This window comes from Lycorma delicatula, chromosome 4, assembly GCF_047948215.1.
Source record: "Lycorma delicatula isolate Av1 chromosome 4, ASM4794821v1, whole genome shotgun sequence".
NCBI lineage: Eukaryota > Metazoa > Arthropoda > Insecta > Hemiptera > Fulgoridae > Lycorma > Lycorma delicatula.
The window spans coordinates 126,713,646-126,740,118 of record NC_134458.1 but is presented as its reverse complement, the minus strand read 5'-3'; positions in this window follow the sequence as shown (position 1 = coordinate 126,740,118).

Genomic DNA, 26,473 nt, shown 5'->3' with positions numbered 1-26,473 from the left:
TTGTACCATATTCCTTTGGAAATTAATTCTTGCATTTTTGAAACAGTTCCAAACATTATATTTTTAATCCCAGCTTCACTGTAAAACACCATTAAAAATACGTGTTCTTATTTTATCATTCTACTACATAATTTGATTCCTGTTTCTGTACAGTTTTTTGATATTATTAAAAGTTAGAAAATAACGTTTAGAGCTTTAAGCACTAACAAAACTTTTGCACTAATACGGTGTCATAACGATTATTTGCGATAAAAATGTTGAAATTTAATTACAAGCTATTTAACACTAAACATTAATAAAATATATAACTAAATAAGTTCTTTTTCACTAGAAAACACATATTGTATTACATTTTTTGGATCATTTCTACTCAATAATTTCAGCTAATAATTCTTTCTTTCTTCTAATTATTCACTACATAAATTGAATTAAATAGCGTTAACAAATGCAATACTTAGAATCCGTATCTCTAAGTATTACATATTTACATATTTCATTCATTTAATAACAAACATTTTAACAACCGTTTTTGTCATTACGAATAAAATCAACCTGTTTACGTTTTATCGGAAGAAAAATAAGTTCATTTAAATAACGCTTACTTCGTTTAATTACAATTAATTCAGTTTCAAGATTTATCAGAAACAAAGATAAAGAAGGGTGTTTTTGTTGGGCTGGATATAAAGATGCTTATGGAAAATGAAATATTTTAATCTAAAATGGAGAAAGCAGAAAAATATCTTTGGAGAGCCTACAAGGATACAGATACAAAGTTTCTTGGCAGCCAAAAAGATGAAGATTATAAAAATATCGTAATTAAATATGTTAGAAAAGTTCAAAAATTTAGGCTGAAAAATGAGCTTAAAGGAGCATTTTCTAGACTCACACCTTAACTACTTTCCCGATAATCTTGATACAGTAAGCGATGAACAGGGGGAAAGATTCCACCGAGACATGAAAAAGATGTAGAGGAGATACGAAGGGAGATGGAAAATTAGAGCTGAATACCGTTGGATGTTAAAAAGGGAAAACCCGCTGCAAGACCACAGAAGAAAAACAACCAAAAGGAGCATCAAGACAAAAATAAAATATTTATGAGAACTTTTAAGGGCATAAGTAGTTTCGTTTTTCTTATCACGTCTAAATAAATTCTAAATCTAATTAAAGATTGATTTTATATTTTTAAAAAAATGTTGAAGCCTTTATATGACGGAGAAAAACTGAGGTCATATATGAATTCAGTTCCCAAAGAAATACATAATCAGCTATCAAATTAAAAAATTTGGTTCGGTAAAAAGCGTAGGCTTCTGCTATTTAACAGTAATAAACGTTTTATATAACTATCATTATTAGTGCATTGCTTAGTATGAAGACGAATAATAAACAATGCCTAAATAGCAAAAAAAGGTGCGTATTTAAAGGTTTCTAGGTAAACAAACCGTGCAATACTGGTAATATTATCGACAATCGACAATAAACAAAGATAAGTTCCTGCTGTTTATATATATATATATATATATATATATATATATACTTTTGAAATTTTTAAATTGTGTTTAAAATGTAAGAAATATATTAAATTACAATAATTAATACTTTGATGCATATTCACTAAAATAAATTCATCGCTCTTAGAAATTGTTAATGTAAATAACTTTCTATCTCCTCATCAATCAGAAAATGTCTACTTAAAAAAAAAACAAGTAAATTAATTTTCACAGAAAAAAGAATAACAAAACGTCTATATATTATATGTTTCTAGTTATTCTTTTTGTTTTACTCATAAAACTTCTACAAAAAAATATGAGTAATTAAATAAAAATGCTGGCAAAATATTCCATTTTTCCGGTTACACCAATCAAATTAAACAATCTTACATAGCTTTTTCATTACAAAATATTTTTGCAATTCATATATTAAGGGTTTGGCTTTTATTTTTATCATTAAATAATTTCATGTTTTTATAAAACAATAACAAAAATGTATCCAACACGATTAAAATACTTTTTTAGTAAGCAATTTTTTTTTTACGTTCTCAATAAGACATTAAATGTTAAATATGAAATTAAATATTTACACTTATAACAAAAATAAAATACATAAACACATAAGTTTAAAGAAAAAAAAAATTGGATCCGAGATAAAATATAAGTTCCAAAGTTACTTTAGTTTTAATACACCTTTAAGAGATGAAGAAAAATACAAAAAATAACTTAATAACACTTATTAAAAGAATAGGGGCAAAAAACCCTATTTTTTAGAGGTTGGGACACAGTTTTAAGAAAGATTTTTCCAAAACTGTTCATAACCTACTCTAAAAATAAGTTAAGGTTAACAAATTTGCTTGAGTAAAGTTCTCTAAAGCTTAACACTCTCTTCAATAAAGGCTCAAATAAGTAAAAGAAGATTTTCAAAAACCTTTTCTGAATTTTAGATACGGGGTTGATGATTTAGAAAACGTTTTAGACATCCCTTGATAGATCTATATGACGTTTAAACTTTCAAAAAAATTTTAAAACGAAGGGAGCTAGAAAGAAAGAAAAAACATACATCTCAACTTTAACAGGTGAGAGTTGATTTTTTGAAAAAAAAAAGATTTTTTGGATATTTATATATATGCACTGTACGTAATAAATTTGCTTTAAAAAAGTTTTCTCTAAAATGCCACTGAAAAAAATCGAAAGTAGTTTTTAAGCGATATCCCTTCCTTCCTTAACGAATTTTGAAAAAAAATCAATATGATCAGTGCCCCATATATAGAAATATTTGAGCCAAATATGAAAATCTGTTTGGTCAATACTAAAATATAAGGCTGAAAGTAGTAGGACACACATACGTACGTACATACATACATGAGATAAATTAATTGGACCCTGAAACGTAATATTGCATAAAACCCGATATCATTTTCGACATGATCACAATACTTCCTCATTAATATATTCTTGCTATATTCGCCAGGAAAATAAAATTGGAACGATAAAGAAAAAATGGATCAATAAGGAAAAAATGGATAAAAAATATGTTCTTATCATTAATGATTTATACCCTAGTTTCTAAAATCGCTCATTCAAAATAATGCTGAAAAATGATCTGAAAGACAATTTTTTAGCTCTATATTATCCTGATTCTTTGAAATAAGAAATTTCTGATATTTCAATTTTCCCCGAAAATTAGCTTAATGAAGGCGTTTAAGCATTAAATATATGTACCTTGTCGCTTCATTTGTGGGGATAATGTAGAATCTTGTCATAAGCTGAATAAATATTAAATCACCTTTGTAAACAATTTTTTTTATATGTATAAACCCACAGAAATACCATTCTTATTTATAAAACTAACTAATCTTTCACAAACTTAATATTTTTAAAAGAATAATAACTTATGTCATCTACTATTGATTAAATTTGAAATAATATTGCAAATATTTTAATAATATTCCATTACATTAATGTTAGGTAATCAAATTCTTAGAAACTAATTAACTATACTGTATAGGCTACAGGCTATATCAACTAATTACCTTGTGCTTACATACAAATTCACTTAGTCCCCACTTATCTAATTACCATGCAAATTCCAATATATATGCTCTTACCCAATGGACAGGTTGTCTAATAATCACTTAATGTGTGTCCTTGAAGTTACATGAAACGGAGATGAGAAGTGCACAAATTAGACGTTATGTAACTGTAATTAAGTATTCTAAATAAAAGTTATTTATGTTTTATTTTTTTCCCCCTTCCTTTGTAATATCTTAAAATACTTTAAGAAAACATCTTGTTTTATTCTAATTAAAAACGGATTAAATATTAAAATTTATTTCAAATTAATGCTATTTGCTTCAGGAAATTTCAGTGTAATATTTAATTTACCTTTTCTTAATTTATAAGCAACTAAAGGTTAAAGTTAATCCAACTTCTCCATTGTCAAAAAGAAATAACTATTCTTGTATCTTGGTCTAGCATACGTAACCTGTTGATTAATTAAAGAGTATTAATAGTGTCATCATTTTATAATTAAAACCTACGTATTAAAAAATATATTCCAAATTTAAATAACTCTTTAAATTGTTAAATTATATTATAATTATCACGATGGCAATTCAAACATAAATATAAATAAAGCACTGTTTTATTATTATTATTTTTTGTTCATAATGTGTATGTTGGAATCTGGTCAACTTTGTGAAAAATAAGCAACCTCATGGTCCAAAAGAAATGAGGAAATGTGTTAATTATAATAAAGAAATGTACAGAATCACACAGAACATCCCTGATGTGTGTGATTAATTGAACCCCAACCATCAAAATATACAGGTATCCACTGCCTAGTATTCAAATCCTATAAAAATAATTTGCCTTTACTATTATTGAACTTCAGAACTTTGAACATGCATTAAACAGATGATTTGTGATGATGACTTAACCACTAGACCAAACCTTTTTTTTTTAATATACTCGTAATATAGAGGATTAAAATACATACAGAATGATATTGAAGTATGGAAACGGCTTCATACTTCAAAAGTGAGAGATACTAGGAGGTAAAAGCAAGTGCGAATCTACATAGTAAAAAATCACTAATTTATGGTATCTTGAAAATGTATGACCGCCATCTTAAATCCGGCACACTGATTTAAACTTTTTTTTTTTTTTTTTAAATAGGAAGTTAAACATATGGAAAATGATTTTAATGTAAACCTTAACGAAAAAACAATGATTGCCATTTTTTCAGTAAATAATTACTTTTTTGAGCTGTAAGAAAATCAAAGTTGGAAAAACGGAAAAATCGTAATTATAAGACGATGTAAAACGCCTGGTAGTAACAATTTTTATTTCCTATTACCTTCAGAATTGTATCCGATAATAAATTTTAAACAGTTAATATTGAATTTATGGCCCGAATACTAATAATAATACGAAACTAATAGACCACAATAATACTCGTACATAACACTAATATAAGATAAAAGTAATAATTTCATGCACTACTACAAATTAAATGGTGAGGTCAAATGATATTACTTATTTTAATTATCAGAATATTTAATTTAAAAATTTAGTTAAATTTTTTTGCTTCTAAATTACTCAGTACAATAAATTTTGAAAATACAACATTCTGCATCCTTAATTTGGTAATTTTATAACTATGTAGATCCTAGTATCCATAACCATTTAACCTCCTAGTATCCATCAGTTTAAAAATATGAATCCGTTTCAATATTTTAATATCAATTTGTATGTATGAAATCTTCAGTCCATACGGTGGAGGTTTGATTGATTTATCCATTACTAGTAACATTAAAAATATAAATTTTTTATGTTACCAAATGTATGGCTCACTGGCAATCTTGGATCTTTTTGTGGCGTATACTTTATAAAATAAACTAGATTTCAATTTTTACTGTTTTTAATAATGTTAAAATTTCTCAGGTATAGTAAACTTTGTTTAACTGTATTATGATGCACCACGAATCTTTTTTCCATACTTCTGTAATACATTATTTCTATATCCTACAACCAATTTCATTTGGCTTTATGCACCCTTACTTGTTAAATTGTGCTATTAAAAGTAATTTCAAAAAACTAATGATGTAAACTACACCGGGTGTATATTGCGATAGGGATTGTCTTCAGATTTTGCTCAGGCTGTACGATTATGCTTATCATCTTTTAAGCCCTTCATTATTGCTTTGGAAATATATATAAATTAAGAATTTATAAATTTTAACACCTGAAATAAATTGTATTGTAATTTTTATTTCGTGTTTAAATATATTCTGATAATATGTTTAATCTAAAACATAAGTTAATTCATTGAAATAAACATTTCTAATGCTATTTTTATATTAGTTAGCAGGTTATATATTATTAGACTTTATTTTACGAAACTAACTCGTAGATTATATTTTAAATTTATTTGTTTTTCATATCAAATGTTGGAGTAATCTAATTTTCAACAGTTTTTTTATGCTGTTTACTAAAGGATTGCAGTTTACTAAAAATAGGAATACAATCACTGGAATTTTATTTTTTTTTTACTCTAGAACCAGAAAATTCATTTTACAATATTTTACAAATTTAATTCACTTTATAAAATAAACCTCACTTTACTTTTATAAAGTGAGCTTTTAAATATGCCGTTCTTTTATTAAAAAACTGCGTAAAAATTTTTCAAAAGATTATTGATTTTTTTTAACTGGCTTAACCTATTTTTTATAATATATTTAAATGTAAAATTATAATTATTTATTTTAAAACACAATTTTTAATAATAACATAAATGCATTAATATAATTATCACCCATCATACGAGTATTACATAAATAAAAAAGGCTAATTAAATTAAATAAAATATAAAGTTTTGAAGTTTTAAAATCAATAAAATTGTAATTTAGCGTCAGATAGAATCATTGAATAATGGAATAAGATTTCAGATGAACGGATTTTGAAGGGGTAAGAAGTTGGTTCATCTTAAAAGCTGTCTCAAAGCGAATTAAAAGGGGATATTTGGATGAGGTGGTAGTGGGTAGAAGAGTTGTATTAAAAGACAGGGATAAGGAGTTTAAAGGAAAAGGAAGGATAGCTTGCTGCTATTTTAGCAGGAACGGAGTAAGTACGTCTGATTCATGTTGTAAGATATCTCTACTTTTGTGTAACGGTACTGTACTTTCTCTCTGTAATGTATATGTTCTACCGTTATATTACTCTCCCAACTTTTCTTACACGTGGTCTTTGTGTACAGTTATGGTTCGATTAAAACTCATACAAGTTTACCTCTTTCCATACTTCTTGTAATATCAATTTCTGCTGTTAAATTGAAACAAGATATAATGTGATTTAAATTACTAATTGGGTCTTATTTATTAACTTGAGATAGAATACCATTCGATATAATCTACTGGTAGATTGTACTTTACTAGGAAGAAATAAATTATCAGAAACCTAATTTCTTACTACCGGGATAACGAAAATTCTAGAAAATATTGTTGCCTGTTTGCGGTTCAAACAAGGATATTGAAAGATAACATACGTACATTAAATTTTTTTAGAAGTATTTTTATTTCTATTTTTATTAAATAACTTATAAATCACCGATTTATAATACGAAAGGCAAAGTCGATAGGTGTGTGGAATATATTGAAGAGTTATACGGAGGAAATGAATTAGAAAATGGTGTTATAGAAGAAGAAGAGGAAGTTGAAGAGGATGAAAGAGGAGAAACAATAATGAGATCTGAATTTAAGAGAGCAATAAAGATTTGAATGGCAGAAAGGTTCCTGGAATAGATGGAATACCTGTAGAATTATTGCGCAGTGCAGGTGAGGAAGCGATTGATCGATTATACAAACTGTTGTGTAACATTTATGAAAAAGTGCAAGTTCCGTCAGACTTCAAGGTGAGTGTTATAGTCATGATACCAAAGAAAGCAGGAGCAGATAAATGTGAAGAATACAGAACAATTAGCTTAACTAGCCATGCATAAAACATCTTAACGAGAATTCTGTACAGAAGAATTGAGAGGAGAGTGGAAGAAGTGTTAGGAGAAAACCAATTTGGTTTCAGAAAAAGTAAAGGGACAAGGGAAGCAATTTTAGGCCCCAGATTAATAGTAGAAGGAAGATTAAAGAAAAACAAACCAACATACCTGGCATTTATAGACCTAGAAAAGGCATTCGATAACGTAGACTGGAATAAAATGTTCAACATTTAAACAAAAATTAGGGTTCAAATAGAGAGATAGAAGAACAATTGCTAACATGTACAGAAACCAAACAGCAACAGTAACAATTGAAGAACATAAGAAAGAAGCCGTAATAAGAAAGGGAGTCCGACAAGAATGTTCCCTATCCCCGTAACTTTTTAATCTTTACATAGAACCAGTAGTTAATGAATTTATAGAACAATTTAGATCCGCAGTAACAGTATAAGGTGAAAAGATAAAAATGCTACTATTTTCTGATGATATAATAATTCTAGCTGAGAGTAAAATGGATTTAGAGGAAACAATGAACGGCATGATTGAATTCCTACGCAAGAACTACCGCATGAAAATAAACAAGAACAAAACGAAAGTAATGAAATATAGTAGATATAATGAAGATGGACCATTGACTGTGAAAATAGGAAGAGAAAAGATTATGGAGGTAGAAGAATTTTGTTATTTGGGAAGTAGAATTACTAAAGATGGACGAAGAAGGAGCGATATAAAATGCCGAATAGCACAGCCGAAATGAGCCTTTAGTCAGAAATGTAATTTGTTTACATAAAAAATTAATTTAAATGTCAGGAAAACATTTTTGAATGTATATGTTTGGAGTATCGCTTTATATGAAAGTGAAACTTGGACGATCGGAGTACCTGTGAAGAAAAGATTAGAAGCTTTTGAAATGTGGTGCTATAGGAGAATGTTAAAAATCAGGTGGGTGGATAAAGTGACAAATGAAGAGGTGTTGCGGCAAATCGAGGAAGAAAGAAACATTTGAAAAAATATAGTTAAAAGAAGAGACAGACTTATAAGCCACATATTAAGGCATCCTGGAATAGTCGCTTTAATATTGGAAGGACAGGTAGAAGGGAAAAATTGTGCAGGCAGGCAACGTTTGGAAAACATAAAACAAATTGTTAAGGATGTAGGATGTAGAGGGTATACCGAAATGAAACGACTGGCACTAGATAGGAAATCTTGGAGAGCGGCATCAAACCAGTCAAATGGCTGAAGACAAAAAAAAATATAGTACGAAATAGGTCAGTTACAATAGCGAAATACAATTCCGAATTACTATTTACCTTACAATAGCTAATAGAAACTAATACAGCATTAACAAGATTATAACATGATAATCACAAAATGAACAGTTTATGCAAGAATTAGTTACTTTTAATATTTACCAAAAGAAACTAGCTTACACTTTATAAATGAATATTGTCATTTAGACCGCTGTTCATAAAGAACTCAAACAACAATTTTATCTGCAAACAGCACTAACCCAAAACGGAATACTAGTGACGCATTCTTGGTTCATTTGTTTCCGCTCATTCAATCAGAATACTACATCACGGTCTTCACAGTTATTGCAACCGTAGTCGTGTTTATCGCTCACTGTACTTAACTTGTATTTATCGCATGCTGAACCTGTGTTAATCACTCATTTTATTGAATTTGTTACTCCGCTTGTCCTTGAGACTATTTATATCTCCGGACGTAGAGCATGATCTGCAGTACCAGTACCCGACCCACCCTTTTATTTGGTCAAGCGTAATAATTTCCACTGTCCGTATCTTCTACGTTTTCCTATAAATTCTTTTCTAGAAAGCATTTTTTTGTCGTTTCTTCTAGATTCTTTGTATTCATTTCTTTCTCTTTCTTCTTCTGGAATCTTCATTACCCGCTACAACATTAATGAAAATACGCATGTAGCCTGAATATTATATGAAGAAATTGACAGATTTTAGTAACTACCTCATAGAAATAGTTTTAATAAAACACTCCGTGATACCTAACAAAATACTGTAAATAAAAAGAAAGACAATTAAAGCAAAGAATATTTTATTAATAAAAAATGGTTACGCAGGAAATCCTGATTTCTGTTTCATAATTTGTTAGCTTATTAATAAAAATGATTTATTAACCATTTGACCACCAAAACACGACCTAGTTGAACATTATCCTGATATTATTACAACATATATTTCAAGTACATATTATGACGAAAAAAACACCGAGCTCAGATATTTTAAACCTAACCACAAAAATATACGTCGATTTTTGGGTTGTCACAAATTTTCTCTGTAGATTAACGTAGTTCTACCGGGTTGGTCTAGTGGTGAACGCGTCTTCCCAAATCAGCTGATTTGGAAGTAGAGTTCCAGCGTTCGAGTCTTAGTAAAGGCAGTTGCTTTTATACGGATTTGAATACTAGATCCTGGATACCGGTGATCTTTGGTGGTTGGGTTTCAATTAACCACACATCTCAGGAATGGTCGAACTGAGACTGTATAAGACTACACTTCATTTACACTTACATATCGTTCTCATTCATTCTCTGAATACCTGAACGGTAATTCCGAAGGCTAAAACAGGAAAAAAAAAAGATTAAAGTAGTTTCTTTAATGCCTTATCCTAAAGTTGTAGGTGCTTATGTTAGTGATGACATAAAATTATGAATGATTAGTAAAAATTACGTTTTCTAATAATGGCTTATCTTACTTATTTCTATATAGAATATACGTGCTACCGTATCTACATCAATAAGTTTTTAAATAATTGCTAAATCTGAATGTTTAAAGTGGAAACGTTTTATGAAATATGTTCCAAACAAAAACAGCTGATATGATACACGAGATGTTATGACAGTTTGATTTGTTATGATTATACACAGAAATTTAACTTATTCATTCTTTAACATAATCAAAAAGGTGAGGGTCAATTTTTATTATTTTTTATACCGTAATTTTTTATTATTTTACAACAGAACAATCGATTTAAAAAGATTCTGAAACCAAATAAATTACAGGTTTATAGAAAAGATCTTCATAATATTAAAATTTACTTTGTGCCGTTTCCACGGATTTAGATAAAACTATAACGCATAGTTTCTTCGAATCGGTTAAAGTTCAGTTGTAAAGTTCAGTTGCACGCTGGTTTGTACAAACTTTAATATTATAGTACTACATAAAGTTAGTGAAGCTTCATTTTACTGAAAGAGAAATTTCGTCGAATCCTGCAAGTTCTTATGAAAAATACATATTTTCCTTTTTTAGTATTTTGTTACAAATACTTCCAAAATACGAATAATTAAAAGTACTAAAATTGATAATATTGTAAAATAAAAATAAAAATCGATTTTTGTGTTTGTAAGATAAATGGACGTCTTTAGTCGTCCACTTATATTTTAACAATAAATGGCGTCTTTGTACGTCCATTTTTCGTTTGTAACTTTGTTAGGTTTGTATCTTTCAATGATCTAATTATAATTAGATATACTAATTATAATTGATATCATATTTTTTTACTGTTCTGTTTAAGGATTACCTTAAAATATGGTAATAAAATAACAGTTTATATGATTTAAAAGCAAATTCTTAAAACTTCATTTTAAAATTAATATAATTTTTTTCAGTTAGCCACTTAAATACTTATTTAACTCGGTTATACTTAGTCAAGTTTAATAAGGAAATGTAAATTTTATTCCTCCCTTATCTAAGCAATGAATTTGTAAAAATCGCTGTATTATTAGGAAAAAATACGCGTAATCTTTAACATAAAAATTTCAACTGAGGATATTTACGCTTTCTCAGTTTAATTATTATCAAAACCCAAAATATTATAGAATGAAAACTTTTATAATATAAATCATCTAAGATAACTGTTAAAATATTAATCGGTTTAGGAATAAATTTTGAAATTTATTACAATAATTTAATGGAGGGATTGGATTTAGCTAACATGTGATACTTGCTTGTATTTAATTAAAGTTATTAAATGATAAAACTGTGGAGCAGATTCATAATCGTACGGGTCTATAGCGTACTACAAAGGGGGAAAAGAGAGATATCTCTGAATGAACGTATGCATGTAAAACGGGTAAAGGTTATGAATAAGTTTGTGTGTGTGTGTCTGTGTGTGTTTATGTGTAAGGGATAAAGTGAGTTGGAAGGGTATATAGAGAGCGGATAAAGTTAGAGGGCAACAATACCTCTAGTGAATAATTGCTGAACAGTTTGGTTGGTTCAATGTAATGATCAGTAACCGTTATCAGCAACGCGTGTCCTGCTTCTGCTTCTACAGTTACTGACCGGAAGCAGCGTGGCCGGATCTACGCACCCTGCATCATCATCGTCATCATCATTATATTATAATCATCACTATCATTATCATCATCACCGTCATCAACCGATAACTCTCAACTCATTAAGGAAATGAACAATACTATTCAAAGTATAATCCCTAATCTCACTCTTGCTTTCATATATTATGACCATTACATTATAGTGTTTAAAACTTAATGTGATTTATTCATCTTTGAATTTATTTTTTCAGTATCCTAAAATATGTAATATGTTTTCCATTCGTAAAATTTTATGCAGATATTTTCAACAAAGAAAATCCTTGCGCAGTTCTGCTCAAGACCGACTTTTCGTCCTTTTATTTTTTCCTTTTGAAAAAGTATCAACTTATTCTAATCTGACAAAAAAAAAAAACAAAAAAAAATTTTCATCCATATAAAAATAGTTACACCCCAAAAAAACCACTACAATAAATAAATTTTAAGTGTTTAAAAAATTAAAAAAAAAGACAAGTTTCAACTCACTCACCACTGTAACTCACTGAATAATCGCGTATGAAAAAACATCAGAGTAAATACAACCTCAAATTTTTTTCGACCTTAAATTGAGTGAACTCAAGGATAACTCAACCAATCTTCATCCAATTTACACATGCACAACGTCAGATACACTAATACTGCACATCTAAATTTCAGTGAAATTGATTTAGTGGTTTGGAGAATTTTGAGCCACAAAACTTTATACATAGTCAAATTTACCTACCTAAATATATATATCAAAAGAAAATCCATTTTCATCCTCCCTTACTAACACCATGCAACTCAAAGTAATATCGTACGATTTTACGAAAAGTCTGTAAAAGAATTTTGACTTATTAAAAAGCAATATTTCACTAAGAAATAGAATAAAACTCACATTCAGACAAAATATATGTTTTTTCCTTCTTTTTTTTAGTTATTTTTAATTATATATGGTCGTTTATTTCTAGCTAGAATAATTTTTTATTTTTATTTTTCCTTTTTTAATTAGCAACTATTTTTTTTTAAAGGAATATTATATAATTAATGTATCTGTAAATGTATTTATACCTTGTTCTGTGGAAACAATAAACAATTATAAATTGTAAAAGGTCACGCAATAAAGAAAGGGATAAGCAAAAGCGATAAAATAATTTGGAATGGGTTAGATAGATTACAAAAACTTAGTAGTAGGTAAATAAAATTTGTTTTAACTTAACGAAATCAAAAATTTATTTCATTTTATATTTTTTCAATTGTAAATCTCTGTTGTATTTTAAATAATATTTTATAATAATATAACTGAAATGAATATTTTTTAATAAACGTTTGGGGTTGAATTGTAAAATAGTTAAGGGAAGCTAAATCCATAAAATGTCCATAAACTCTTAATTAATTGTAAACCTCTGAACATTTTTGGAGTTTCCAAAATATATATAAAATAAAATTTTAGCTATAAATGCTTATATTACCTTTTTGCAAACGTGAACCCTTATGAATCACAGTATTTTTTTGCATTTTTTTAATACCTCCCTGCGGCAATTACTACTGTACATAGGTCTAGAAATTTTAAATATCCAGTTTAGTAATTTTTGTGAAACAGACAAAACAAGAAATGCGTGAAGAATTTCAGTAACAAAATCAGAAAAAAAAATCATCGAAAGAAAATGAATTTCTCTCTTAAAAATTCTGTTTATATTTTAAACCAGTCACAGAAGGAAATACCATGGACCTTATAAATGGTTGTTAAAAGCTAGGTATATCATTTATAAAGTAACAATAAAAAACTTAGTAAGTTTTAGTTTTATTATTTTTTTTAATAAAAGTTTTTTATTTTCAGTGCCATGTTCAATAATCCGCACCTTTTTATTCAGTATCTTAGGCAAAAGTAAATGTAATCAAAATCACTAAATGATATACTTAATAGTAACTGAATATCTAACATTAACCTTCTTTTTTTTTTTTAATACATATTAAGCAAAATGGGTTAAACATTAACGAAATGAATAAACATTATTTTAAAAATATATTTATTCATTTGTTTTTTTTCTTTACTAAGCGATATTCAAGCGTTTCTTCTTGGGTTATTTTAAGTTTTACAATTATATTGGACATAATTTTCTTCAAAAACACATGTAAATACTATAAAAAGAATTCATGTAATATAAATTAAATACAAACATTAAAAAATAAATTAAAATTATCAAAAATAATATGATTTTATGTTTTAGAGCTGCAGTTTCGTCTTCTGATATTCCACAGTGCACATGAGTTGTCTTAAGCTTTCAAGTACTGTTCATGAACTATATACTTACACACTATAAGTACTATTTGTTCTTTTTTTTTTCTATGGTATGTGTAATATTAAAATTGTGCAGGTAGGCAACGTTTGGGATATGTAAAGCAAATTGTTAGGGATGTATGATTTAGGGGGTATACCGAAATGAAACGACTGGCACTAGATAGGAAATCTTAGATAGCTGCATCAGACCAGTCAAGTGATTGAAGACAATAAAAAATAGTATGTATATAAAATAATTGTTCTTAGCCAAGATAAATGGGGCACGATATTCATAGATATACTCGTAATTCCATACGTCGAGTCTTAAGTGCATTGTACTAATAATTAATGTTTGTTAACCACGAACAGAAATACTGTAAACAGGATAAAACAAGGTAATTATTTATTAAAGATTTTAGTAACTTTTATTAAGAGATGATTTACTTTTTTCTTCTTTTTTTTTTGTTAATTCCTTCAAGATGTCCAAATCATAAATCGGTAACAAATCATGGTTAGTTAAAACATGAATTTCTCAAAATCGTTACATTTATAAGTCCTTATAATAGATTGTTTTATCATATGATTTGATTGATTTGCTATCCAATTGGTAAGCGCTGAGATTAGCGTAAAGAAATTATACTCCGATTGGCCAAATATGTTGATACCTTTGATTGGTTATGGAGAGATCGTATGAAATATCTGTAATTTCATTTTTGTGAACGAATCACGATTGAATTATTCGTAGATGTTCCGTGTTGGTGGCGGTGAAACGTAAACGAAATTCTACGATAAGATATAATTAATATGTGTCATCAATGATTCATGATTCTCGGTTACTGGATGAAAAAAAATTTAATACACCGTTTTTTGTATCAAATTTGAATGATCTATAAATCAGCAATTGGTAATTTCTTAATTTTCGCCATTTATTGATAGACATTAATAGAATTAATTTATTAATAGAATTAATCGTTCGCGCCCACCATAAATTTTAACCTAAACTAATTATTATGGTTTTCGCACATATAATTTACGTTCTTCGTATCCGGAAACATTTTCGTCCAAAACATTAAATACCATGCAGTAAAAAGTCAATTGTTCTACTATTTAATAAATCTAAGAATGAAATTTCAGGTATTCGTAATAAAAATGCTATCGCACTGTAAAAACTGGAAAAATTTTAACTTTACATTTTTTTTTTTTTTTGAAACTACAATCAATTACTACTGTATGTTACGAGGATTATTTTTTTCAAGGTCCAGTCGGTTGCGAAATAAACACCTGAGCAAAAATCGGATGAACCTTTGCGCATATGTTTTGCGCAGCGTCTCTAGTATGGCCTTCAATCACACTGCGTCACTTCATTTAGTTCTGAACACGCAACTAGCACGTAAACATGTCTACAACAATATCAACTCCCGTCAAGTGTGAAGTGCGTGCGGTAATTTGATTTCTTCAGGCTGAGGGGTGTAATGCAGCTGAAATTCATCGACGAATAAGTAATGTGTACGGTGAAACTTCAATGAGTGACAGCAAAGTGTGACAATGGTGTAGGAACTTTAAAGCAGGACGTACAGATGTTCATGATGCAGGCGGTCAGCGAAGGAAGCGAGTGTCAACCGATGATCTCGTTGAGCGAGTGGATGAGGCCTCTCATCCACTCGCTCAACAGCAAAGAGGTGGATTTTCACCTCTTTGCTCACATGAAACGCTGGCTAGGAGGACAACATTTTGGCACAGATATCGAGCTGCAGACCAGCGTAGAAACATGGCTGAAAACACAGGTGGCTCCGTTCTATGACGAGGGTATTGGAAAGTTGGTACCACGCAACGACAAATGTCTAAATCGGAGTGGCGACTATGTAGAGAAATAGCGTAACTATGTACGTACTTGTTACAAATAAAAAATTTTTATTTTCACTGTCGTTTTAATTTCGTGACCGATCGGACCTTGAAAAAAAATAAGTCTCGTATTTAATATTATCTTCAACACTACAGTTTATGGTTATCAAGATATGTCAACCAATTTGGTACTCCGATGTTTATCGAATCAGAGCAATAATGTTGCTAATATTGTTTATTTTTTTTTTAATAAAAATTTACAGATAACTATTTTATTCTTATGAAATTTTCCATTTATATAATATACTAATATTCGACCGCATTAATATAAATCCAAACGTCAACATCCGTGCGAATGTTTTGCTTTCTTAGTATATACAACGCTTAAAACTTAAAGACTCTTGCCACGATCGTACCGATTCTTTTACAAACCTAGGTGTTGACATTTTATTAAAAATGCAGCTAAATTATCCAGATTTTTGCGTTAATCAGTGTGCAGTGAAGCATAAACTGAGAGAGAATATTATTTTACAGCGTCATTTCACTAGTAGTAAATTTTTAAAACGTTTTATAAATCAAGATCGATCGGAAATATCGACTTTCAATTTAGTTGTTGAAGTTTTATCATGTTAGAATTAGTTTATAATTTAATTTATTGAAATCGGTTTACGGTATTCAAGGATTTCACTAGTAAATAGAACAATTTTCAAAATTTTTAATGCATATAAAACTATTTTAAAATACTTTTCATCCAAAGGTTTGTTTAAAGTTTTGCCATTCATTCATCTCTATTTTCCCGTTGTATAATATACTGGTTAAATAACGTCAATGTTTTCAAAATATTTTTACTTCATGTAAAATATAATTTATACATAATATTTCTAAATAAGACATTTGGATTTTAATGTTTTTTAAGTGAAAAATATGTTTCATATACAACTAAATTAAGGGATTTTAATCAACATAAAATGTCTAATAAATTATAACTGCAAGCTTTTTGTATTCATTTTTTTCAAAATGGAAGTGTTGTATTTCTTTATCTAATTGAAAGTTATCAGATATATCGCAAGGCGCAACGAAAATACAAATCAAGAAGTTATTGATTAAGAAAATCATATAAATAAATACATCTTTTAAAAAACATGAACTTAAAATAAACAAATATTAACGCTACCAAATCTATTAACGGTTTGACATCATAAAACGAAAAACATATTATCACTTTCTGTTAGTTACTGATAAAAATAACTTGCTGGCCTCAATGGAGCGAGAGGTAGCGTCTCGGCCTTTCATCCGGTGCTCCCGGGTTCCAATCCCTGTCAGGCATGGCGTTTTTATAGCTAAAAAATTGCCATTTTATCTCATCTTCTGAATCAATACTTAAGGGTAGCCCCAGAGGCTAAAAAAAAACAAAACTGTATTGGTATTGTTTGATCAAAAAGGAATTTTGTGCGCATGTGGTAAATTTCACCCTTGTTTCTGAAATATTTTGCTACTTTTTTCGATTGAAAATAATCGCTTTATAGGTTGGTTGTTTTTATTAAACGTTGAATGACGTAATTTTAGATTGTGAGTGTCTGTATAGTGAATATATACGAGTAACTATTGTTACAATTTTAAATGACAAACAATAATATTATTGTATTATTATCTTCAGATACTGTAGTAAAATCATGCAAAAACAAGTTTTTGTGACATTGGATTTGTTTACTTCAATGTTTGGGTTCATGTGAATGTTATGAATAAATTTACTTTAATTGGAAATAAAAATGTACAGTATTGAGATTGCACAATTATCACCTACTCCGATTAAATTTATTTCCAGTCAGCCGATATTTATTCGAAGAAAAATTGAATTTTATCCATCATCTTTCTATTTCGTAATCAGTTCCTATTGAATATATGGTGAAAAAGTATGTATATTTTTTTATTCAATTTTCCAAAATAAACGAGAAATGAGAAACAAACATGAAAATTTTATGCTTAATACTCCTATTTCTAATATAATTGTAATTTATGTAAATGTTAATGTAATGAAAATAATTTTTATACGAAAATAAGATTTTATTGATTCATGTCGAAAAGTGCGGAGCCAAATTATAACAAAGAGTAACATATTAAGATGTCCCTGTCCGGAAAACTTGAAAATTTAATATTTTCTCTGTCACTTCCTAAATGGATGTATATATGTGGAAATTGCGAAGAGGCAGAAGGGCCGAGGTATTTGAGATGCGGTTTCGAGCGTGGCCTGTATTGGAGCGGAACGGAGGTCGCAATGCGCTGGTTATAAATATCGAATAGTTGCCCATCTCCCGCCTACGGAGGAGGCTTTACCCCTCGCGATGGAAGCATGGCAGCAAAATTGGCACACCACGACTAAGAGTTGGTCCTTGTATAGATTTATACAGGACTTGGGGAGATGGTACACCTCTAGTTTGTTTTTAAGGACAACGAGAGCCCAAGTGTTCTCCAACCACGAGAATTTTAACCAGTATTTGTTTCGGTTCCGCCTGGAAGCTGATGAGCTGTGCGTCTGCGGGAAGGTCCAGTCGAACGAATACATGATATTCAACTGCCCAGCTTGGGGGGGGGGGGGGGCAGAACTCAGGCCACCCTGGAACTTAGTGGTCGAGGGGAAAATTGGCCACTTATAAGCGGCGAGTCAGTGTGGCGTGAGCCGCATTGTCGGACCGTGTAGAAATTCCTTGATGCGGTTGCTTTGTTCAACCTACATCAGTAGTTACCTAAGGGAAAAGACTCCTACTACGCTGCTTTAGGAAACTAACCGAGAGATATGGCTGGCTACCAGCCAGATTAAGGCTCCAAGCGCTTTAATGATGGACAGGTACTTGCTGACATTCAGTGGCCTAGACGTGGCAGTGAATTTCTGTCTTTGACGAGATAAATTGAATTATGATAGTTATATATGTTGTAGTAGTTGACAAGGTGCACCTACCCTTTTTATACATGACAAGTGGGCGGTGGGACACGCAAGCGAGTGGTGGAACACGCTTATTCCGCTCATGCTTTTAGGTTAGCTCTAGAAGCTAGTTAGAACACTGGTCGCTAAACTGTTTCGAGGCTCAGTAGCCGTTTGTGTCACAGACATTCAATCTAATGCTTTAGGGCGACTGAATTGGGTGGCGGAAGAAAAGCCAAGCAAACCAAACTAGATGGATAATACTTTCAGATTCATGTAATATATCAGTGGTATTAAGATTTCTCGTCCTACATGAAAAATTTAATATTTTAGTCAATTTTTCACAACTTTTAAAAGTTTATAGACACCAATTATTATTAAATCATAAATATGTCGATACTATTTAGAGTAAAATCTGCAAATTGCAAGTCTTATAGATGAGGTCGTATGTTGCCACACAATGGAACAGTTGTAAATTATACATTTTCAAATCCATTGCCGACAGGTGTTTTTTGGATTCATGAAACAAAATATGTCAAAATTTCAATTCCTAGGCGATAAATTATTGCAAGGTATTCACCTAAAAACTCCTAAAAAGTTCCTAAAACTCCTAAACTCCTGAAAAATAATTTTCAGAGACTTTTGAGGTAAAAATAGAAAAAGCATAAATCCCAAACAACACGCTGGCGTAATTTAATTAGATTGCTTTTAAGTTTACTACTAAGAAAGATATAAATAAACATAAAACTTCTAATATGTTAATTATTTATCACCTACAAAAAAAAATTATTTTTTTGTGATTGTGAAAATGTCACAAATAAAAACCTAAGCTTCTAAATGAATATTGCTTTCATCATAAAGGAATTTCGTGTGCGTTTTTGTGCATTTTTTACACTTTTGTAATTAAGAGAAATTCTCTTTTGTATTTTTTTTTTCTTAATATAAACGCTTCAAAATTCACTGCATACTTTATAACGTTGTTGCTTACGATTTTTATGCGGATCTAACCAAGGGTGAATAAATATCAACTCCTTCAGTAATAATTATCTTTTCTTTTAATAAACAAGATCTTTCTTTTAATAAAAAAGGTAGATGATTTGTTTTGTTTTTTTTTTAAATATGCATTTAATAAAATGAATAAAAACCCAAGTTCCATAATTGTATAAACTCTTCCATTTTTTTATTTTTTATTTTTACTTTTAATTAATAAATTATTCTTAATTTAACAACCAATTTTTGAAACCCCACATGATTTGGAGTTTCCAACGATTACCCTCAATAAAATGTACGTGTACACAAAGATATAAAGTACATATATATATATATATATATATATATATATATATATACAGAGTTATCATAAAAGAACGGTGCGGTTTCAGTAATTCATAGGAAGATTGTAGGGAAATTTCTAGATGTTATATTGGTATCCCTGAAAGCTTCCAACCCAAAAGTTTGTTTTTTAGCAGTTGTAACCACAACGTCAGTTCTTGTATTGTTGTTGCAGTGAGTTTAGTGAGCTACTATATTCTCGTATAAAGACAAAGCAAGGTGTGTTTTATTGATGGCTGAATTAAAATCCGTAATTTTAGTTCAACGTGCGTTTCGACGTGAATTCGGAAGAGAACCACCACACAAAAATAACATACCATGTTGGTTCAAACAATTTGAAGAAACTGGATCGTTTAAGAAACAGAAATCAACCGCCAGAACAAGTGTACCAGACGAAACGGTTGAACTAATTAGACAATCGGCAATTAGAAATCCCTCGTTGAAGCGTCGAATTAGATATTCCAAAATCAACAGTTCACAAAGTTTTACATAAAAAACTGAAATTACACGCTTATAAAATCCAGATACTGCAGGAATTGAAACCCGATGATGGTGTAAAACGTTACAAATTCGCTGTTGAAATGGATAATCATTTTTAGATGATATAATTTTTACAGACGAATCTACATTCCCATGTGAATGGATGTGTTAACAGACACAATTCACGAATATGGGGCTCTGAAAACCCACACGCAATTATTGAGAAACAACGCGATTCGCCTAAAGTTAATGTTTGGTGTGATGAAAAATCGTGTAATAGGGCCTTTCTTCTTCGCTGAAAAAACAATTAATGGAGTTGTGTATCTTGACATGTTAACCAATTATTGCTTTCCTTAGCTGGATGAACTCGAAAACATTCATCATCTTCATTTCCAACAAGATGGTGCTCCCCCGCACTTCAATGCATTGGTCACGGACGCTTTGAACGAAAAATTTGGAGATCGATGGATAGGCCGGCAAGGACCCATACTTTCGCCTCCAAGAAGTCCAGACCTGACACCTTGCGACGTTTTCTTGTGGGGGTACATCAAAAGCGTTGTTTATACACAAAAAATTCGTGACCTAAACCACTGAAAAAACAGGATTAATGAAGCAATGACAACCATTAACGAAGAAATGTTAACTATTGTTTGGAGAGAAGTTGAGTATCGTTTGGACATTTGTCGAGCGACTAAGGGCGCACATATTGAAATTTATTAAAAAAATGTTTGAGACGAAAAATTTGAAAAATAAAAAACATAAACTGTAAGTAATTCTGTTTTAATTTAAACCATGTTCAAAAACGCACCATTCTTTTATGGTAACTCTGTATATAAATACGAACATTGAATAAGACCATATAGGTACAAGAATTTATTTAGGTCCAATGAAAATAAACAAATAATATTTTTAACATCATTAATTAATAGACTTAGAAAAACGAATAGTAATATATCAACCCCATGAAGAAGATAAATGGAAAGTCTAGGATCCTCATCAAGGTGCAGAAATATTCGCATCATAATATGGGACTGAACCAGCTTGTGGTATTTGAACCACTCAGATTCTCCCAACTCCAGCACATGTAGACGTTTCAGTCGCCGCACATCCTCTTTGTCGTCTAGGAGAAAACCGGTAGAAAGTTCACATAATTATCTAACCGCAGCCTATCATTGGAACCGAACCGTTTTACTTCTTTGTGAAGATAAAATAAATCAAAATAGTTGTTTTTTTTCGTTCTGTGAGAACAAGATGCCTCAGTAAAGCATCTCGTTATTTTGGAAAAGTCGTATAATCTCAATGCTAATCTTGCTCGTCGCACCTCTTAGCTCTATACCATACATCCAATTTATATCCGGTTTTATAATCACCCTTGTATATTACACGTTTGTTCGACAGTGACAAGTGCGAATTTCCGCCTAACACCAATAAAACAATTTTACAACCTCTGAAGTAAAAAAATCTGATTTGGACATCACATGACTTCGTTGTACGCCTATTAAATTACATATACGTATTTTTTTTTTAAATGAGAAGTACATAAAATTTTATTTCATTAATAACTTCTGATATTTTTTCATTTTTTTTTTTTTAGTGTTATTATAGAATTAATATTTACTGTAACACTTTTTTGCAATCAGAGGTTAATAATTAATAATAAATCGATATATTTAAATTTAAAAAAAAGGAGATGAAGTCGGATTTGAACCGATGTGCCTTCTCCTTGTAAGATCCAAATATTTAATTAATTAAAGTTTTATTTGGTCATAACTCTGGAAACAATGAAAATAAGTACCACCTATGTTATATCTTTGAAACGCTCTCAATGAAGGCTTATTACTGCAGTTAAGAAAAAGTCCAAAATCCAAAAATTTGGATTTTGGATGTTTTTGGACACTTATTGTCCAGTCGACTGCAATCAAAAGTGGAGGTACACAACTAGATGTTACAATAGTCTTAAATCCAAAATTTCAACATCCTACGGCTAATCGTTTGTTAGTTATTCGAGATACATACATATACGTACTTACAGACGTCACGCCGAAACTAGTCAAAATGGATTCAGTGATGGTCAAAATGGATATTTCCGATGAAATCTGAAAACCAAAATTTTTCGCGATCACAATATTTCCTTTACTTCGTACAAGGAAGTAAAAATGTGTATATGTAATTTAATAGGCGTACAAGGAAGTCATGTGGTGTTCACATCAGATTTTTTCTTTTTAAAATGTTAATTATATCGGTTATTAAATGTAATTTATGTTGCTTCCTTAATTTTTGTTTCTATTTTCTTAAAAACGAGTAGATATACAATAAAAGGTTTACCCGTATCAAAACAAATCGTTTGTAAGAAATATATATGGGAAGAAATCTTCATCTTAATAAAATAAAAAAGAGAGAAGAAATATCGAACTATTCTAATTAATTATTACTTAGCGTGATCTGTGGCTATCTGAAATCCTGAAACATTTATCTATCTTTTAATACCTCCCTCTAGTCCTTCCATTTAATTTTCTTGTATATAACAGACTACAATTAAATACTACCATACAAATATAATTATGAATGAAGATGTTAACAACATCTTCAGCCTCCAAATTAAAATTACGCGTACTACTATACAATCTCATTTGAAATTCATTCAGCATTCCATCATTTGAATTGGGTTTGAATTTCTTAATCCAGTCGAAATCTTCCAGTCAAAATTTCTCACTTTGCTTACTATTTATCCATATTACTTTATTTGGCTACGCAGATGATATAGCGTAGCTAGTGGAGGCGGAAACAAGGTATGAGGCTGTAGGCAAAATAACTGAGTCGTATACAAAGATTAGTGAGTGGATGGCTGGGGTAGGACTGGAGTTGGCTCCTGAAAAGACGGAGATGGTGGTGATCTCTGCCGCCAGGAGGAGGCCAACTTTACGTCTGATCCTTGATAGCAGAGAAATTGTATCTCAGGTGGCTATAAAATACTTGCGAATCTGGGTTGACTCCAGACTAAGATTTAGTACTCACGTACTCCGGGCTTGTGAGAAGGCGGAGAAAACGAGGAGGCTTATTGCTAGCCTACTCCCGAATGCAAGAGAGCCCTCCGTACATAGGAGGCAATTGCTTACTGGTGTGGTTTATTCAGCACTGCTATATGGCGCCGAGTTGTGGGCGGGCGTTGTTAGATTTGCCAAGTACAGGGGTAAATTGGAATCCATCCATAGGAGGTGTTGTATCAGAGTAGCGGCCACCTATAGGACGGTGTCCAGGCAGGCGGTTGAGGTGATTGCTGAATTCCCGCTTGTAGACTTAATGATAATGCGGCGTAGCAAAACTATGGAACTGAGAACACTACCATTAGAGGAAAGGAAGCGTTCTGCTGAAGAACTAGAAGAGATCGCACAAACATGGCAGGAGCGGTGGGATCGGGCCAGGAAGAGTAGGTGGACCCACCGCCTTATTGGGAACATCAGGGCGTGGTGCCGGAGGACCCATGGCACGCTGAGTTTTGAGTTAACGCAATTCCTGACGGGTCATGCGGTATTCAGATCTTATTTGTACAGATTCGGGCTCGATCAATCTGAAAATTGTTCGGAGTGCGAGGTGGAAGAGAAGACCCACCAACATGTTTACATTTTGTGTCCGCGATTCGCCATAGAGCGTAGAGAGATGCTCGGCAACCTAAGACGTGAGCACATGTTTTGCCCTGAAGATACCCTACGAGTCCTATTACAAGTTGAGGCACAGTGGAAGGCTGTGGAAAGATTCGTGAGGACGGTCATGAGGAAGCTCCAATTATATGAGTGCCACAGAGGAGAATGGCGCCGGAGGCGCGAAGGCGGACGGTCCTCAGCTGAGAGCCTAGGAGCCCCCGTACGTGTGGGGGTTGCCTGAGTGCGATGAGGCAGGAAACACTCTACTCGTGCGTCTGATGGTGGCTACTGGTAAGTGGTGTGACTATTTAAAATTTCTGTCTTGATGGCTTTGTGGGTGTATAACGCGTGGGTGTTGTGGGTGTTGTGGGTGTTAGTAGCGTATTCTGTTTTCTGCAGGTTCTTGTATGTTGTTGTTGCCGAGGTATGTATTTAACGTGCTGTATGTGTTGCTTCCAGTAGTGTTTGTGTGGTGTGTGACATTGTTGGATTGTTATGACTGTATGTGTGGGAGGTTCCCCCTTCTGGTGAAATGTTTTTATAAGCAGTCCCAGGAAAGAGGAAGCCAGGGGTGGAGGTTTAGCAGTGTGCAGGTATTCTGGGATGTGCCCTTGGTTATAATTGGCGGAACCTGTTGGCGAGCCCGAACTGCTTAGGCGCCCGTAAATGGGGTTCCTCCACCTCTTTAAAAAAAAAATCTCTTAAACGTAGGGTCACTCGACATTAAATATTTCCAAGATTTGTTTTATATTCTCAAGGTCAGCGGATTACACATGTGCAGGCAAACCGACTCACGATGCAACTGTAGTCAGTCGAAATCTGGATCCCACTACAGAAGGCTCAGTGCGTGCTTTGGTTAGCGAAGTTTCAATCAGTTATGCGTGTTCAATGGCGTGTACGAACTGAATGGAATATCGATCCTCTTATATCCATGTTTATTCGTCTATTCGTACTGATTGAAACTCCGCTGACCAAAGCACGCACTGAACCTTCTGTAGTGGGGTCCACATCTCGACTGACTTACTACTGACTAAAATTGCATTGTGAGTCGGCTTGCCTATCGCATACGTATTCTGCTGACCTTGAGAATACACAGAATAAATCTTAGAGATATTTCCTGTTGATTGAGCCAACGTTTAAGAGATTACGTACAACTGACTTTCTAAATATAGGCCATTATATTTGCATCCCTTTAGCCCGACCTCCTGTACTTAAGATTTAACCCCGCATCCACCAGATGTTAAGAGAAAAGATAAGGAGATAGAAAACAAATCTTCTCCATTTTTCAGCTCGTAAATCTTTATATACATTTTTTAATATTATTTTGTATTTCTTATATATTTTTTAAAAATGTATATTTATAAAACAGAGTTATTAAATTTTAGTTCTTTTATTATTCCAATTCATACATACTCGTATACATTTAATAGTCTCCATTTTTTAATAATTTTGTTATGTTATGTTCTATAATACAACTAAATAAATCATGACAATTGCATTGATAGAATCAGTAGAAGGAGATAGGAGTAACGAAAAAGAAGGTTGAAGTTAATAGATAAGATGAAAATTGGAAGCCAAAAGGGGTCGAAGGAAAAGGCTTGGAAAAAAGATAGTTTGAGACAGTAATAGCGCAAAGGACCTGTCACCAGACAAAACATCAAATTATGATTTCTACGGATTTATATAAATTTCTATTTAAAAATTCTTCTACTGATATTATCTAAAATGATATACAACGACCCACCAAGGAAACATCCTCTGAAAAAAATTATAAAAGAATCGTCAAAATTAACTAATTCTTTACTTAGTTGTTAGTAAGGCTTGATAAAAGAAATAAAAATATATAGAAGTTAAACTGGGAAAAACCTCCTCAAACTTTCTAAGTCTTTTAAAAGAGAAAAATTTATTTATAAGACTATTGAAACAAGATATATATAAAAACATACAGGGGGTAGAATTTAACGTTGTCTATTTTTAATTGACAACACGGCTTGTATGGATTGTGGGACAAGTCGCTGATGGGAGTGGTTGGTTTCCGTGTGGCCTTGGATTCAATGAACAATTAGAATGTTAATACTTTCTTCTGTGCGTATTTTGTGTGGGACAATTTTTGTAAAACAAGTTGACCAGCGGGTGTCGCATCGTGTCTTGTGCTGACGATGGGCTCC